The sequence below is a fragment of the Peromyscus leucopus genome, chromosome 12 (assembly GCF_004664715.2).
Source record: "Peromyscus leucopus breed LL Stock chromosome 12, UCI_PerLeu_2.1, whole genome shotgun sequence".
NCBI lineage: Eukaryota > Metazoa > Chordata > Mammalia > Rodentia > Cricetidae > Peromyscus > Peromyscus leucopus.
In genome coordinates this window covers 28,336,443-28,356,017 of record NC_051073.1, presented here as the reverse complement: position 1 = coordinate 28,356,017, position 19,575 = coordinate 28,336,443, and positions in this window count along the sequence as shown.

Genomic DNA, 19,575 nt, shown 5'->3' with positions numbered 1-19,575 from the left:
AATGTATTGTAAGCTTTCTGAATGGAAATTTCCACAAATTTGTGCTAGTGTAGAGTAGAAAATCATATAAACATGGGCAAAACACTAAAAAAGAGATATATGGATTTGTATAGTCAGGGAGAAAAATCACATATTATGGGAGCTGGAGAGATGGCTCAGCGATTAAGAGAACTGGTTCTCCCAGGCAATCTGGGTTTAATTCCCAGCACCCACATGGCAGCTTACAACTGCTTGTAACTCCATCTCTAATGGATCTGACACTCACACAGACATACCTGATGACAAAATACAAATGTACCTGAAATAAAAAAAAATCACATATTATAATATAGGAATGAGAAGAATAATTAGCATTTGTAAAATTTTAGAGTAGTAGGTTCCAGTTTCAATAAATGAATGTTTAGTCCATATATCATTATCCTTATTCCCATGAAATATTCACTTCTATATAAATACTGTAATAGCACCAATCACAGCAAACTTTTAAAATAAAATATATCAAACAGAAAATTAAATATTGAGAAATATAAAACAGAAGAAATGCATATGAGTCAGGATGTCTGAAAGCAATACAGATGGATATAAGGAATGAAGAGAAAATATATAACATACTTTTGTCAAACATATGTTTAAAGTTTAAATGAATAGAAACAACACTAACAATATGATTCGGTATTATATAAAATATCTGAGTAGTTAATAAAGAAGAATCATTATTAAAAATTTCTGAAAGTCTAAAATTGTAAAGTTATACAATGAATTGTACATTTGTAAATGAAAAACTGTAAATTTATACAATGAAAAGATTTAAAACAGAAAAGATAGATGAAAAGATAAAAATTGCCACAATTTACACTGGATAGAGAGAAAACTGAAAGGAAGTGATGTTGGCGAAGAATACTAGTGACAGGATTTAATGATGTGTTAGAAAAATAGGCGACACTACTAGGAAAAGTATGAGGTACATCATAATAACAGCTAGAAGTGGATTTATTTTCAACTTAAAAAAAATTAGGCATGATGCTGGGCGTTAGGGGCTCACGCCTTTAATTTGTGGAAGATCTGGCTTTAAGAACTCAGGTCTCTGGCACAACTATCAGGGTGTCTGGCCATCCCATCACCAGAGTAGGTCAGTTCCTGCCGTCTCGTGACCATTGCCAGCAGTCTTTTGTGGGGGTATCTTTGTGGATCTCCGTGGGCCTCCCTAGCTCTCTGCTTCCGCCCCTTCTCATGTGGTCTTCATTTCCCATGGTCTCCTATTCCTTGTTCTCCCTCTCTTTTCTTGATCCAGCTAGGATCTCCCACTCTCTTTCCCTCGACCGTCGCCCTTCATTGTTCCCACTCATGACCAGGCTGTTCATGTAGATCTCGTCCATTTCTCCGTGTCTTTTTTTGGGGTCCGTTTTCCAGGTAGCCTCAATGGTGATGTGAGTAGCAGTCCAGTCATCCTTGTTCCACATCTAGCATCTTCCTATGAGTGAGTACATACCATATTTGTCTTTCTGAGTCTGGGTTACCTCACTCAGGATGATTTTTTTCTAGATCCATCCATTTGCCTGCAAACCTCATGATGTCATTTTTTTCTCGGCTGAGTAGTATACCATTGTGTATATGTGCCACAATTTATTTATCCATTCTTCAGTTGAAGGGCATCTAGGTTGTTTCCAGGTTTTGACTATTACAAACAATGCTGCTATGAACATAGCTGAGCAAGTGCTCTTGTGGCATGATTGAGCATTTCTTGGGTATATGCCCAGGAGTGGTATAGCTGGATCTTGGGGGAGATTGATTCCCAGTTTTCTAAGAAAGCGCCATATTGATTTCCAAAGTGGTTGTACAAGCTTGCATTCCCACCAGCAGTGGAGGAGAGTTCCCCTAGTTCCACATCCTCTCCAGCATAAAGTGTCTTCAGTGTTTTTGATCTTAGCCACTCTGACAGGTGTAAGGTGGTATCTCAGAGTTGTTTTGATTTGCATTTCCCTGATTAGGGATGTTGAGCAATTCCTTAAATGTCTTTCAGCCATTTGGTTTCCTCTGTTGAGAATTCTCTGTTTAGTTCTAAAGCCCATTTGTCAATTGGACTGTTGGTCGTTTTGATGTTCCAAGGACTGAGGAATCTGAATGCAGACATCCACGGCTGGGCCCCTGGTGGAGCACTGGGAGTCTAATTAGTGAGAAAGAAGAGGGTTTATATAAGCAAGAATTGTTGAAGCCAAGGTTGGATAAAGCACGGGGACAAATAACCAAATGAATGGAAGCACAGGATCTATGAACCAAAGGCTGAGGGGCCCCCAACTGGATCAGGCCCCTGAATGCGTGAGACAGTCATTTGGCTTGATCTGTTTGGGAGGCAGCTGTGCATTGGTGCCAGGTCCTGGGCTCCTTGCATGAGTTGGCTGTTTGAATCCTGGGACTTATGCAGGGACACTTGGCTCGGTCTGGGAGGAGGGGAATGGACCTGCCTGGACTGAGTCTACCAGGTCGACCCCGGTCCTCGAGGGAGACCTTGATCTGGAGGAGGTTGGAATGGGGGGTGGGCTGGGGGGAGGGGGGGCGAGAGGGGGAGAACAGGGGAATCTGTGGCTATTATGTTGAACTGAATGATGTTGTAAAATAATAATAAAAAAAGGAAAAAAATACATCTTCTAATATCTCATACAGTGTATGAAAATACCAAAAAAAAAAAAAAAAAAAGAACTCAGGGTCTCTATCTCATTATGTCTAGTTCAGAATTTAATAATCCATCTGGTCTTCTATTGTCTTGCTTCAAATGAATTCCACTGACATGTCGACTGTATACACTGGTGAAAACAGTTTCAGGAAAAAAAAAATATCTGTTGATAATACCACAGAAAGCTTTCCTTTAAAATGAACTTAAAGATCCACTTGACAGTTTTCACAATATGTTCATCACTATGGTATTTTATGGATTGGAGTTAGATAGTAAGATTATGATTCCCGTATGCACAAGAATATTCATCTTGATAACTCAAAGAACTCAGTTGGGCTCCACATGTGTCCTCACATAAAATTTTAATTAAGCCTGGTGGTGGTGGCGCACGCCTTTAATCCCAGCACTCAGGAGGCAGAGCCAGGTGGATCTCTGTGAGTTTGAGGCCAGCCTGGGCTACAGAGTGAGTTCCGGAATAGGAATCAAAGCTACATAGAGAAACCCTGTCTCAAAAAAAACAAAAATTAAGTATGAGGGAATAAGGAAGAAAGGAACAAATGAAACAAAAAGTCTATAAAATTTAAAATATATAACTTATAGTACATGTGAATAGATGATATTCAGTAAAAAATGTTTTAATTAAAATAAATAGATAAGAAAATTAGTACTTTTCTAAGAAACCAAACATATTAACAGGATAAAATAAGTGTATCAACAAAAGTAGGTAGAAGAGATGTAAGAGAAATAGAATTTCAGAAAAGAGGTAGGTAGCAAACAATGACAGATAAAAATAAATTGCATCTTAAATTTTAGTAAATTAAAAGAAATGACATAGCTTGAAAGTAATATTTCATCAAGATATGATGATTTATAGTCTCAAGATAAAAATATTATACAAATGAAATATCCCAACCATATAAAGTTGGAATTAGCAATAAATGAAATTAGTAATGAATAATTTTTAAATCTTTTGATGGGAAACAAAATAAGGTTCCTCAATGTAAACATAGTCTAACGGTATAGATAGACAAGGTGAAATGGAGAATAAATTTTGTTAAGTGTTAACAGATGCATGTCTAGATGAAATCATTAAAGAAGAAAGCAAAGAATGAGATAAAAAGAAGTCCTAAAAGTAAGGGGCAAGATAAAATAATGAAAATCATGGAAAATTTAAGTTGGATATCCATCTAAGTCCCTTTATGTCAGTTCATAGCATTGGAAGAACAGGAGATTCTTTGAAAGGTTTCCTATATAAAGATATATTTATTATAGAATATATCTACAGTACATGAGGAAAAGCATCAAGAGAAAACATAATTTTGGTGTCTAACCTCAGGACAGTTTTATTTTATTAATATATGTGACAATAATGCCACAGGAAAATCCTTGGAACTACAGTGAAGTGTAAAGGGTCTTCAGCATATAGAACTTCAGTATATAAAGTATATAGGTCTTCAGAATATATATTGATGGGCATTAGTCAAAATCACAGTGGAGTTTGGGCAGAAGACAGCAGGTGTCTATTATTTTGTCCAATAACAGAAGAATTGTACTATTGTAAATTGGGCATAGGAAAAGCAAATAATGAGCAGGAAGTGTTGAGGGGTGGTACAAATTGTTCAGATTTTCTAATTCATAATTCTAGGATGTAATTTGAAAAATCATACACGGACATACATATGAATGTAAAGAGAATTAAGAGAAAGGAAAAACAGGTTAAGTGAAAGGAAAAAGTAAGTTTGAACAAGCAAACAAAAGCAATCAACAAAACAAAAAAAAGCTTTTTGAAACAAAGCAACTACAAAAATATGACATAATCATGACTTTTACTTTATCATTAGAAACAGCGATTTTCATAAAAGATGGATCTCTAGAAATCCACATTTTGTATGAAATGTGTTTTCAAAATTCAAATCACCGACTACAATGAAAGTAATAAAATAGTTAATTCCTTATAATTGAAAGAAAGAAACAAGAGAGAAGAAAAGATAAAAAAGAATAGGAGAGAAATGAAAAGCAAACATACAAAAAGAAACGGAGGGAAATGGAAGGAGAGGAATAAAGGTGAGTGTAGGGGGGAAAGAAAGGGACAGGGGAAGAAGGGAGGAAGAAAAGAGGGTCATGGAAATGGCAATATTGACTCAACTTCGCAGGAAATTTTTCACAAGAGCTTGTGATTGAAAAAGGCATCAATTTTAATTAAGAATAAAATTGATCATCAGATCTTTAGAAAAATAACAGAACCTCCTGAGATATATTCCAGTAAATAGGAATATGTCTGTAAAGCTACAGAACTACTCCTTTGGTTGAAATGTGTCCACTTAAAGTTCATACTTAGAACCGTACTTCAGGTCAAAAAGTGAGGACTGTGAGAAACAGCACCGGGACCACTATCGTGAGGATATTACTGAATTCACATGGGTGTAGTTTGCTGAAAACGCAGTTTCTAAAATATCCCTTGTCCTTGCTCTGTTGCTCTTCCACTCTTCCTACATGAGTTACTATATCCAGAGCACCTATGTCAGCCACGTTTCCTGTGACAGCTGTTATGGCAGCTGCTAGGCTCTTAGACTTGTCTTTTCTAAGACTTTCAATTTTAAGTCAAATCTAAATTTTTAATAAATAGATCACAATCATTAATCCTACCTCCATGGTGTTGGGATGATAGTTGAGCATCATTGTCCATAGATTAAAATCAACATTTTTTTTTTTGTTTGGGGCAGGGGGGTTGAGATAGGGTTTCTCTGTGTAGCTTTGTGCCTTTCCTGGATCTCACTCTGTAGACCAGGCTGGCCTCAAACTCACAGAGATCTCCCTGACTCTGCCTCCCGAGTGCTGGGATTAAAGACGTGTGCCACCACTGCCTGGCGAACATTCATTTTTTTAAAGAATATTCATATTTACTCTGAAAATTTCAGACATGCATACAAGGTGGCTTCTTCATATCTACACTTACCCACCCCTCCCACTTTTCCTGCCCTCCCAACATGGCCTCCCTCATCTTTCTGTCTCTAAAAATTATATATCAGTATATATATATATAGAGAGAGAGATATAGATATAGATATAGATATATTTACATTAGTGATTAGCAATAGTGATTTTGGAGGATCCAGATAGAGAGACTTAGGAAGAGATTGGAAGGGGCTTACAGAGATTCATGGACCTTTTAAATCTTAAAAGTGTGGAGAAAGAGAGGGTCAGATGAGGGTTCCTCCACTACTCTGGATCTATCAGGATTTTACCTCAATATCTTGACTGCAGAGGTTATATTGTTAATAGAACAATTTAAATAAATGCATCATTTGACACCCATCATGAGGCACAAAATCATGCTAGCCCACTGGGGCTTCAGCGGCTGCCACTGAACACACTGTTTCTGCGTGCCTTTGCAGCCTCAGGACCAGCTCTGAGCATTACTAGCCACTGCATACCCCAACCCCAAACACCTCTCGCCTCCTGCCACAGCCCCAAATGCTGCAGTCACAGCATCCTTCTGCTGGCTCTGACATTCAGGTAGCCCATGCTTTCACACATGACATCCTAGCCCAGTCCCCCTGCATCCACTTCTGAGCAGCACCCTACCCCTCCCTGCATTTGTGAGTAGATGCAGATGCCCTTGGCCTCACTTGTGTGCCCAAGCACACCAGCCCAGCTGCTGAGACATCCCACCTCCACCCCCATAGCTGAGTGCAGCAGCAGCTAGCCCGTCCCACACAGCTTCGCTGCTGCCACTACCGCTGCTACCTCCACTGTGGACAAACTGAAAATTAAGCGGAATTGATGAGACACCTGGAAAGGACTTAGGGAGGGAGTAAATTGAATCTTTCTCCCATTGAGAATGGGAAATATTACAATACAGGAAGTTAGGACTCAGTATGGTGTCATCATGAATGACTTGAAAATGGAAAAATTAAATGAAAGGATGTCCAATTTAGCTGGGATTGACATGTCGATCATAATTTTATAATTTGGGCAGTTTATATTTTATCCTCAAAAATGGTGTGATAACTGTGCCAAATATGAAAAATTGACTGATAAGACACAAGCATTAGAAAGACTTAATATTGATAAGATACAAAGACCTATTAATGAAACAAAGAAGAATATTTACACAAAGACAGAGAAATTTAGACCAGAACCAAATGCACCACTGTATGATGAAACTGAAGATGAGTGGCTCAAAATTATTTTAAAAAAACAACCTTAGTTTATCCAGTTACTATACTAGAACAACCAGCAGATGATAGACTTCCCAGAGATTATGCAGAAGTTAAATGGAATCCTGAATGCAAGATGTGAGGAAATTTAAGGAAGCATTTATTTCATATGATACACCTTTACCCTATGTAAAGCAGATGTTAAATTCATGGGCATTATCCCACCAAACTGCAAAGATATTGCTACAACAATATTGGAAGCTGGTCCACAGTTACAGTAGAAAACAGGGTGGAAAGAGGAAACTAGAACCATAGAACACTGAAGTAGGGCTACAGGTAATGATATTTCCCAAGAAGACCCATATGCTCTGAAGACTATGAATTTGATTATAACATCTTAGCTTTATGCCCTGTAGCAGCTTTGAATACTTGAGACAAGGTTGAAAAATTAGAAAAGAGTACCGAGTAATTTATTAAATTTTTAGGATGTCTGAAAGAAGGCTTCACTGAATTTTTGCAAAGATTGATTTCACCTGTAAATGAAATAATATCAAACTCAGATGTTAGACAAATATTAATTGGATCTTAGACTTTGGAAAGTGCTAATTCATAATACAAAAGGTTGATTAGGCCTTTAAAGGAAAGATCAGCACCCACAGATGATAGATGCGAAACACAGCTGATATTGGATCTCACGGTTATGATGCTATTTTGATAGGAAAAGTGATTCATAAAAATTTTAAGAAAAGCCAGGCTGTGGTGGTCCAGGCTTTAATCCCAGCATTGAGGAGGGGGGAGCCAGGTGGATCTCTGTGAGTTTGAGACCAGCCTGGTCTACAGAATGAGTTTCAGGAGAGACACCAAAACAACAGAGAAACCCTGTCTTAAAAACAAACAAAAAATTTAAGAAAAATCAAAATATCAGATCATCAGATGTTTTGATTGTGGTAAAGAAGGTCATCTGAAAAAGGATTATAGACCAGGAATTCCTAAAATCAATGTTTTTTCTAGAGATAAACCAAACAGAATGTCCTAGCCTTCTGGTGTATGCAGAAGGTCTGACAAAATCCACCATTGTACTAATGAATGTAGATCAACAAGGGGACAGGCAATGTCACCATTTGCCATTGGGAAATTCCTTAGGGGGCCTCTTGACATCCCCAATATCAAATTTGTTCAACCATTACCTGTCAGCATTGGAGGTTTTACTCATTTAAAGAGCAATTAAAATTCTTAATGCCTGTTATTAAAAAAACATACTGCTCAAGCTGGGGAGATGGCTCAGACTTTAGGAGCATTGACTGCTCCTCTGGAGGTCCTGAGTTCAATTCCCTGCAACCACATCATAACTCACATCTATAATGAACTATGATGCCTTCTTCTGGCATACAGATATAAATGCAGGAATACTATGTATATGTAATAAAAAATTTTAACTAAAAAAGTCCAAAAACAATACTGCTCTGGATGACAAAATAGCTTCATTATATAAAACAAAATTTTAAGCACACACTATAAAACAAGTATTTTGGCAAATTCTATAAGTGATCAAAGATCAAAGCAAAAAAATATGAATAAATGGTACTGTAACTGAATGTTTGGTTGACACAGGTGCAGAAGTAACTGTAACACAAACTTTACATGGTCTTATTAATTAAAAACCCCAAAACCAGATATTGGGGTGAATGCTGAAAGAACAAAGAGACAGCACAAGCCACAGCCAACCTGACCTCACCAACTCCTCTCAGCCAATCCTGTTTCCTCAGACTGAAAGCCTCCGAGTCCTCAACCCTGAAGGTCTCAGTGCAACTGTTTAAAAGCGTCTACTTCCTGGTCCTCACATCTTATATACTTTTCTGCTTCCTGCCATCACTTCCTTGGATAAAGCCATGTTTCCTTCCCAAGCAAAGACATGAGATTTCAAGTGCTGAGATTAAAAGTGTGTGCCACCATGCCTGGCTCTGTTCCCAGTGTGGCCTTGAACTCACAGAGATCCAGATGAATCTCTGCCTCCTGAGTGATAGGATTAAAGGCATGTGTGCCACAACTGTCTGGCCTCTTTGTATAGTCTAGTGGCTGTTCTGTTCTCTCACCTCCAGGTAAGTTTATTAGGGTACACAACATATCAACCACAAGTAACAATAATTTTACTAAAATCTTGGCATCCAGATTGGCCTCTTAGGAGATAAATATTCAGCTACTGAGGAGTGGAACTTTATCTCAGATAAAGGAAAGTAACAAGGTAAATCAAATGTGATGGCTAGAAGGACAGATAGGAAAATTAAAGCCATATGTGACTAACATAGCAATGAATTTATGGGGATGTGATTTGTTGCAGCAATGGAAAACACAGATTGACATTCCACCAATATTGATGAAATCATTAAGGCCACTCCACTTAGTTAAAAGGGAGGTTTATTTTGTGGGGTAACTTACAAGTGAAGGGATAGGTAACAGGGTCTGGGAAAGGTGTAGCATAGTCCGGCGGTGTTCTCTGGAGAACTCTGATCCATCTATCTCCAGTGTCCAAGGTCCAGGAACCAAGCTCCAGTCCATCCAGATCCCGGGTCATCAAGGGTCCTCTCTTGGCTCTGCCTTGTAGGTGTGACAGTTACTGAAGCCTCAATAGGGGTGGTCCTTCCAGATCAAAGCTGGAACGGCTACCCACTACACACACACCAATCTCAGAAACAAACCATAAAATAAAGAATGCTTCTGGGAGAAATACTAAAATGTATTATCAAGAAGAATTACTAACCTTTCAGTTTATACATGAGCAGGGCACAACAGCTGGTGATCTTTCAAAGGTAGCTACATCTCTAACTTTAATAGAGAATGGTAACATATTTGAGAGCTATTAATAAGGTGATCCAGCCAATTATCTCTTTCTGACTTTTCAGTTAGCCGAGTAATCATTAAAAAAATAAATATATATAAACTTTGCCTTCTTTTTTCTTTTTTTATTTTTTTTTTTATATTCTTGGTTTCCTTCTCTCTTTTCTCTGATCTTCTTCCCCTTCCCTTCCTCTCTCTTCCACCTCCTGCTGTCATTCTTTTTTTTTTATTATCTAAAGGGTGGTCTCTTATAGTGATTAATATAAAAGACTACTTTTTTTTTACTATACCTTTACAAGAACAGGATAGAGAAAAATTTTACTTCCATCCTTGTAAAAGGTATCAGTGGCCGGGCGGTGGTGGCGCACGCCTTTAATCCCAGCACTTGGGAGGCAGAGGCAGGCAGATCTCTGTGAGTTCGAGGCCAGCCTGGACTACCAAGTGAGTTCCAGGAAAGGCGCAAAGCTACATAGAGAAACCCTGTCTCGAAAAAACCAAAAAAAAAAAAAAAAAAAAAAAAAAAAAAAAAAAAGGTATCAGTGGAAAGTTCCTCCATAAAGGACGTTAAACAGCCCCAATTGTATAAATATTTTGTTCAACAGCCACTGGAAATAATTTGTAAACAGTTTCCTCAATCTATAATTCACCATTATTTAGATGATATCTTCCTAGCTAATTCAGATACAGATATTTTAGAAAAATGTTAATGAATTAATTATAATTTTGCCTTTCTAGAAATTATAAATTTTCCCTGAAAATTAAAACAGGAGATTCTATTAATTAACTGCGATACAAGATAGGTTTAGAGAAAATTTAAACATAGAAAGATTAAATAAAGAAAGATCAATTACAAACTCTTAATGATTTTTCAACAACTGATGTGAGATATTAATTGGCTATGGCCCACAATTGGATTAACAACTCGAGAAATCTCTAATTTATTTCAAACCTTGCAAGGTCATAAGGTGCTGAGAGCTGCTGGTAGCAATGGCTTTACCAGAGGCCACAAGAATTCACAGCAGATGGTAATTGATAATTCAGGTGTCAACTCACCAGATAAATAACACTCTGATGGAGGAACCTCTTCAAGCAAGGATTATGAGACCATAGCCTGTGGATGACTGACTGCTTCTGTCTGTAATACTCTTGTGTGCTACCATAATTCTCCCTTTAAACAGTTATGGGACTCTTCCACTGCACATTGGTAGTGTGTTGTCTACTTATTGGGCACAGTTACTCCTGTGTATGGATAGAGGGATAAATTCTTCTTATACTGTATAATTCTGTGAATGAAATATAGCCTCATAGCCAGGCCTTTGTTCCACAAAACCTGAGAAACTTAGAAGTCGGTTTTATATCATTAGCTAGCTGACAAGACAATTACATACAATTAGCTGATTTAAAACTTCAGAGCAAATTCAAACTAGACTGAGTGTCTCAATGAAGGAATTATAAGTTAAACCTTCACCAATAATGCACAAGGACAGAGTGGCAGGTGTGTGATCTGTTGAACCAAAGATTTTAGACACAAAGTGATCTAAAATACTATGGCTGTCTCTCTTGCCAGGTCTGTTTGATAACACAGACCAGTGGCTACTCCCCACATAAATTCCTTAGCAATTAATTTGCTGTATGAACTTCTAATCTCATCTTAAGATACAAAACTCAAGACTCAGCTAACTGTTTATTGTTAAGTCCAAAAATCTAGGTGGATGACAGAAAAAAAATCAATTAACCAATTAACCAGGTCCAGAGAGAAACAGCTTTACAATCCAGGAAAAAACACGGGAAAAGTTTCACAATTAACCAGGTCTACAGAGGATTATCTGTCCTCCCAAGACTGAATGAACTGTTAGAAGTTTCCCTCATAATCTGAGGTTGCGTACATGCTAGAGAAGGTGTTTTCAGGCTTGGCATGCTTTTCAGTGTCCGTGCTAGTTGAGAAGTGCCTGAACACTGGGGCGTGTGCCCTGCCACTTGTTTTATAGTTTGCCTCCTGTGGGTTGCCATGGTTACAGACAACCTGCATGGGGACACGCCCAGCTGTGCTGCAGTGCTTTTCTGTTAGAGCTTCAAGAGAAACTGACACCTTCACATTGTGTTAATCTAGTCTATAATGTTAGTTACATTTCAGAAGTATAGGTTGGTATACAACATCTTCTTCTTTGACATCTCTATAGTTCAGCTTTTTTTTCTTTGTAACCCTTTATAGTCTATCCCCTTAGGAGATAGTATTACAGAAAAAAAAATTACCACCACAGCTGCAGATGCCCACTAATCAGAAAGCTGGCAAGTTTATTTTGCATGCGTTCCTTATCATTTACTCAAGGAATGCAATGTGACCCACAGGTGTAGCCTCTGTAACCTTTTTTTATTCCCAAAAGTATGATGTTGAATGTGTATATAAGTTTCGTAGAACAAAGGAGCTAGAGGACTGGAGCTGGAAAAAATAAAGTGAATGGCCGGGCGGTGGCGGTGCACGCCTTTAATCCCAGCACTCAGGAGGCAGAGGCAGGGGATCTCTGTGAGTTTGAGGCCAGCCTGGGCTACCAGGTGAGTTCCAGGAAAGGCACAAAGCTACACAGAGAAACCCTGTCTCGAAAAACCAAAAAAAAAAAAAAAAAAGTGAAAGACCCTCAGCACATGTGTGAGTCTTATTCCCCCAGATAGATAAGAATTATTTCTAAGTCCTATTACTCTGAAGGGATTCTTTTTATTATCCTGGATGCAGTCCTGGAAGCTGGTCTCTCAGCTGCAATTATAAGGAATTAAATAGTCCAAGAAAATTATCAGTTGAGGCTGAGAGAAAATTGGCTCTGGTAGAAAAGAAATTACAGGATGCACATGTGGATCACTTGGATACAGAGCTTGATTATATTCTGGTTGTTTTGCCTTCTACACATTCTCCCAAAGAAATTCTTATGCAGAGACAAAATATTATTTTAGAATTAATATTTTTTGCCATACAAAATGAGTAAGAAAATTAAAGACCTGTATAAAAAAGTTTTCTGAATTGATTCAGAAAGGAAAATTGAAACTTCATCAATTAGCAGGAATAAAGACAGAAAAAAATATGGTACTTTTTACTGATGTTGAAATATCCACATTATGGGAAGAAAATGGACATTGACACAGAGCTTGCAATAATTTTGGGGGAGAAATTAGCAACAAATGCTAGAGACTTCAGTTTATAAAAAGGAATAATTGGATCCTTCCTCACATGGTATGAGAAACACAATTTCTGTAGCCTCTACACTTTATACTTATACAAATAAATCAGGAAAAGGAGGTTGTAAGTCAAGAAACTTAAGTAATGTAGCTCAAAACTCTTATGATGCTGTTCAAAAATCAAAATTATGTTCTATTCTCATGGTATTATTAGATTTTCATGGAACTTAATATAGTTACTGACTCTCAATATGCAGAAAGAGTTGTTTGACATATTGAAACTGCTGAACTTATTACAGATATTTCAGAATTAATATTGTAATTTATTCAATTACAGAAAGCAATCAGAAATAGATATCATTCATTATATATAACACATATCAGATGATGTATGGATCTACCAGGCCCTTTAGCCCATGGTGATGATGAAATTAATCAGCTATTGTTAGGAAATGTGGTAGAAGCCTCAGAATTTCATATAAAGCACAATGTTAATAGCAAAGGTTTGAAGAGTTTCTATTACTTAGCCACAATCCATGGAAATTATAAAGAAATATCCTAATTGTTATCTGTATAACCAAACTCCATTACCTGCAGAAAGTAACCCAAAGGTTATGCAAAGAAGTAAAATTCGGCCAATGAATGTGTTTCATTTTTTCAGAGTTTGGAAAATTAAAGTATGTGTACCATACCATAGATACCTATTCAGGATTTCAGTGGGCTTGAGTTCTGAAAAGGTTAATTCTGTAATTATACATTTATTAGAAGTTATAGCCATTATGGGAATACATGTACAAATTAAGACTGACAATGCTCCAGCAAAAATCTCCAATAAAATAAAACAGTTTTTTGCTTATTACAATATAAAGCATATCACAAAAATACCATACAATTCCACAGGACAAGCAGTTATAGGAAGATCTAATCACACTGTTTATTAAGTCTGCTTAATAAACAGAAAGAGGTAATAAAACACCCCAAGAATAGATTACACAGTGCTTTATTAACTTTAAAATTTTTAAATACTAATGAGAAAGGGATGGCAGCTGCAGAGAGACATTGGAAAATAGAAAAAACTACTAAGTTAAATCATTCTATTTATTTTAAAGATGTATTGACTTCAGAATAAAAATCAGGATATGTGTTATATTGGGGAAGAGGTCTTTCTGTTGTATCCTCAGAAGAACAAAAGATGTAAATAGCATCAAGATTAGTAAAGATTAGATTTGAACATGAGAAGCTTCTTGATTAAGAGAGGCATTGTTTATTAAAGAGTGTGGACATACAATCTAATTTAATTTATAATGGCTTCCATTTGATCATGTATAACCTGGAAAAAAGGGAACTACCCATAGTAGGGTTAGGCAGGTTTTTTTTTTTTTTCTTTCAAGGAGAATAAAAGCATCCAATTTAGGAATCTGAAGACCACTAGAAAAATGTGACATGTGAAAAAGAAGGATAAATCAAGAGAAAATATCCCAAGAAAAAGAGTAAATTGGCCTAACTGCATAGCATACTTCCAACAGTATAGATTTTCATAAATCTTTCCAAATGTTTATTTTTAATGTTCTTTACAGATGTATAAGGAAAATGGTCTTTATGCAGTCCCAATTCAATTAAAAATTAAAGCTGGCTTTGGAGTTGGAGTATTTCTGGCTCCTTCTCTAAACCCAAGCATAACTGTTAAAGTGAAATCCAAAATCTCTGTCTCATAGCAGAAGAGCCACCTGGGATGGGACAGAAGAAAACAAAAATTAAGGAATTATTCTATTGTCATTAATCCCATAATCCTCTGGTTTTATTTTAACTCTTTAAAATGTTTCTTAAGGTATAAATATTATCTCAAAAATTATAATATTATAATTATATTTAAACTTTCTGCTCTGATATTAATGGTCATATAGATTAGTAATTCTATAAATAAGCTACACCTAGATTCCTGTATGTGATTTCAAGCTTTTGTCTGAAGCAGGTAACTAGGAACTAAATTTATGTACCTGGATGTATTTAACATATTGTGGTCCTTAAATCTCTCAAAGATATGATGCATATGATATTTAAAAATTTTAAGTTTTCGGCAGTGAACTGTAACCATTCCTGGCAGGACCTTCTGCAAGAAGATGATGATGGGGCCCTGCAATAATGAAGCCACGTGAATTGTGGAAATGCCAATTGGCTGATAAATACCACCAAAACATCAGCTTTGAACTACAAAGTACTCAGGATAACTTCAAAGATCTTAGCTAAGATGGTCCAGCTTCATAGACTACTTCTGTCAGGACTTAAGATAAGCCCTGCACTTTCCCATCACATCTAGACTAGTCAATAACTAGCTCTCCCAGGACCTGACCACTAATGTAAATTTTCTCAGTGACCCCTGAAAATGCCATTGTTCCAGAAAGCAGAAAGCAATTTTCAGAAGATGACTCTTTACACTTACAAGTGTTGGGGTGGGTGTTTTTGTTTGTTTGTTTGTTTATCAGTGGGTTATGGATGTTTATCATTCATTTAGAGGGGTTGGTTGCAAGTTGTTAACTGCTCATGGTCAGGGAGGAAACTAAACAAAGGAGATTAGAATCAGAAATCTTGCTAGGAAAAGAAAAATGTGGGATATAGAAATGATAGGATAAAAGAGTAGATTACTGAATCTACTTTTAAACTAAAAAGCAACTATTAATCTCAAATATCTTAAATTAACCCATTTCTATAAATCTATACCTTGCCACATGGCTGGTGGCTTACCGGCGTCTTTACATGTTGTTTGTCTGGTGGTGGCTGTAGTGTCTCTCTCCCCTTCTTCCTGTTTCCCCAATTCTCCTCTCTCCTTGTCCCACCTATGCTTCCTGTCTGGTCACTGGCCATCAGTGTTTTATTTATATAGAGCGATATCCACAGCAGTTCTGAATTATTGTATATTGACACAAATTTAATGTTATTTCTGTTAGAGAATACTGTATATAGGTTTCTACTCTTGTTCTTAAATATTTTTATATTGGTACAAGTTTAAGGTTATTTTTGTTTTAACATTATATATATATATATATATATATATATATATATATAATATAGATATAATATATATATTTCTGCTTTTGCTTAAGGTATTGTACCTATGAAGCTCATTTAAATATGTAAAGTTCTAGTCCTTGAAAGCTATTATTACAAACTATTTCAGATAATTAAGAAATGCAGTTTAGTAGTTAGATATCTGTAACAATCAAATTGGTAGGCATGTTAGGTATGTTTTCAAGGTCAAATAGAGATATTTTAAATACATAGATGGTCTTCAAACACTTCAGAGACCTACAGAATATGGCATTTAAGATGTTTTAAAAACAAGGATTTTCATGACAGTGAGACACATCTTCTCCTTGCAAGACCAATTCATTAAAAAAAAAGGATAAAAGGCATTGAAGAACCTCCACATGGAGTTTGATTTCACTATGGCCAAGTTAGCCACTGGGTAAGAAATTGACCTTTCTTCAACTGATGACAGTATGCTGTCCAAATTGGACAAGCAGGACACAAAGAAAGGCAACTGGCCAACTTTGCCAAGACAAAGTAGAACAGTCTATCTATATTCTGGATTGATAGAAATGTTTGTTAGATATCTTAGTCCTGTAGGCAAGATGGATGCCCTAATTTCACAGAAGTACCTCATGTGAAAGACCAGGCAGCCAGATGTCTTTGTCATTTCAATAGTTTTAAAAGTGGTTTGGCTATAGTTCCTGTTTTCTCAGGTAATATTTTTTCCCTTCTAGGGTGCATAATACTATAATAGTACTATAATGCTAGATATTTATTGTTGTAGAGTATTCTTATATTATTAAAATAACTATAATCCTAGATATTTATACCATTTTATTTATTAACAAACTCAGCAAAGAAACTTACAAAGAGATGTGAAGTTTATAAAGTTGAGAGACATAAAAGCTTAAGTTGTGTTTATCTAAGAAAGTATTTTAAAATCTAAAAAGATACCCTTAAGATGGAAATACAAATTATGATAGAAAGTGGCTGAGGCATTAAACTTGGACTCATTCAGATAGAATATATAATAATTTCTCCAAATTTATAAAATACAAGTATACTTGATATTGTGAATGTAATTCTTACTTGATAATTGCTCTTATTCTATACAGTTTACCTTGTTAGAGTTAAAACTTTTCCTTTTTATTTAGACAAAAAGCAGAAAATGTTATGGGATATCAATTCACACTGTAACACTCTGAGACTGCTAATAAAGTTAACCTTGAATCAGGAGGTAGAGTAAATGATTGACTGACAGGAATTAGCCATAGAGATTTTGGAAGACCCAGAGAGAAGCACAGGAAGAGATATGGAGGAACTTGAGAGATTCACAAACCTTTTTGATCTTGGAAGTGCGGAGAGAGAGAGGGTCAGCAGTTTATTCCTCTGCTGAACTTTGTATATATAAGGTTTTTACCCCAATATCTGACTCCAGAGTTTTTTATTGCTAATAGAACAATTTAAGTAAACTCATCAAACCTGGCTCATAGGAATTCATAGTGTATGAACAAATAATCAAGGAGCTTGCATGGGACTAACCTAGGCCCTCTACATATATGTGACAGTTGCATATGATGGCGGCCCCTAACAATAGGAGCAGGGACTGTCCTTAATGCTTTGGCTGGTGCTTGCGAACCTATTCCTCATACTGGATTGCCTAACCTAGCCTTAATACAAGGGCAGGTGTTTAGGTTTACCACAGTTTATATGCCATGTTTTGATGATACCCATGGGATGCCTGCCCTATTCTGAACATAAACAGAGGGAAGTGGATTGGGGGGCAGTGGGAAAATGGGGAGTGGGAATAGGAGGAGAGGAGGGAGGGGAAACTGTTGTAGGAATGTAATATGAAAAATTATATATAAAAACATAACTATATATACTTATGTATTATAACTATATATCTATGTATTATGATTACACAACACACACACACACACACACACACACACAATCCCACTTAGTCCAATTAGTGCTGCCTATACAGACATGGGTGTATGACCATCCACTTGACAGTGGATAACCCACCTGCACTTGTACCTGTGAAGAAAAATAATTCTCTCTCCATCCCAGAAGCCACAAACTGTCAGCAATTCTCTGAAGCTGAGATCTCATGTACCCCTCCCCTATTCTTATTTGGATGTTTATGTATTGATGATCAGCATGACTTTTTCAGATTATCACAGCTGCTGTTGTCACATTAAAACATTCTTCTCTGTCCTCTGACACTGACATTCCTTCCACACCCTCTGGCAGAATATTTCCTGAGTCTTTTGAGGCTTCTTACAGTGATCTAGATTTAGGACACAAGGTTAAATACTTGCCTGATGTGATGGAAGAAGGAGCCAAATGAATCCATTGGCTGCTTGTCGCTGAGTGTATGGTCATCCACACCAGACCATACCCAAGTTGCTCCCTAGTTCCACCAGATTTCTCATACACATAGACAATACATTTCTAATAATCAATTGAAAGAAGCAAAAGAAAGGAACACAATCCAAGAAATTACAATATGGTCCTTATGAGCAAGAGAGGGGGATTATTTTTAGTAAACTGCCTCTAAGATGTTGGGAAGTTCTCAGTAGAAGAAATAATACTTCAAAAGCACATCTCTGATGAAGCCTTGATCAAACAGAAAACACATACTGAAAGTATGTCTTATCTGTGACTTCAGTACAACACACATTACTACAGCAGTTACAGTTTGGGAGTAAAAAATGCTCTGTGATACATACATTAGTTAGAAAATGTTTAAAAATGTCATTTGGATTTGTGGTATAATATAATAATATGTATTTCCTGCATATATTCTAGGGACTAGCATAATATAATATAAATATGTGTTTACACACACACACACACATATATGTATATAAACAATACTATATAAAAACAAATGTTAAATAAGGGTATGCAAAAACAAATATATTCAAAACATGGCAAATAAATTATTCATGGGGAAAAGACCACTGTAAAGTTGCCCTAAAGCTATTTCCAGAATAGAATGTTCAGCCTTAAATGTTTGTCTTAGGAAAACCTAGAGTCTCTTCTGTTTATGCCATTTGGAATTAAATATTTAACTGTACTTGAAATGTTTGCTTGATCCTTTGTCAAAGCTTTTACCCACCAAGTTGTTCCTTATTAATTACTTGTTTCATTTTTAGAACAGAAATCATATAAACAGGTATGCCACTGTAACGTATGGGTATTGTTTTATTATAAGAAAATTAGGGAGAATGCTTTTACTCTAAATAATTGAATCATAAATTATGTGTCAAAACACTGCATAACACAAAATCCTATTAGTCTAAAAAGTATATCCTGGTCTCTATCACACTGGAATGACCTTTGAGAACATAACATGTTGTCACATGCATGCAATTCAAGCACTTGATATGTTGAGATCACATAATAGCACAGTGTTTGAGGACAACCTGGGCTATTAAGTCATAGACTAATTTTTTTTAAATTACTTTTTATAAATGTCTGTTTAAAAAGTTAAGTGTTATACATTAAATATCTTATTACTTTGTGTTTTAAAATAAATTATAATGTAAATAATATGGTGATTTCAACATCTTTATGTTAAGAATCTTTATTATGCTAGCCAACTACTCCGAGTCATCGGTCTGCCCATAAATGTCATTGATATGCTATTTTTCTATTGTTGTGGTAAAACACCATGATCAAGGAAACTTAGAAAAGGAAGAT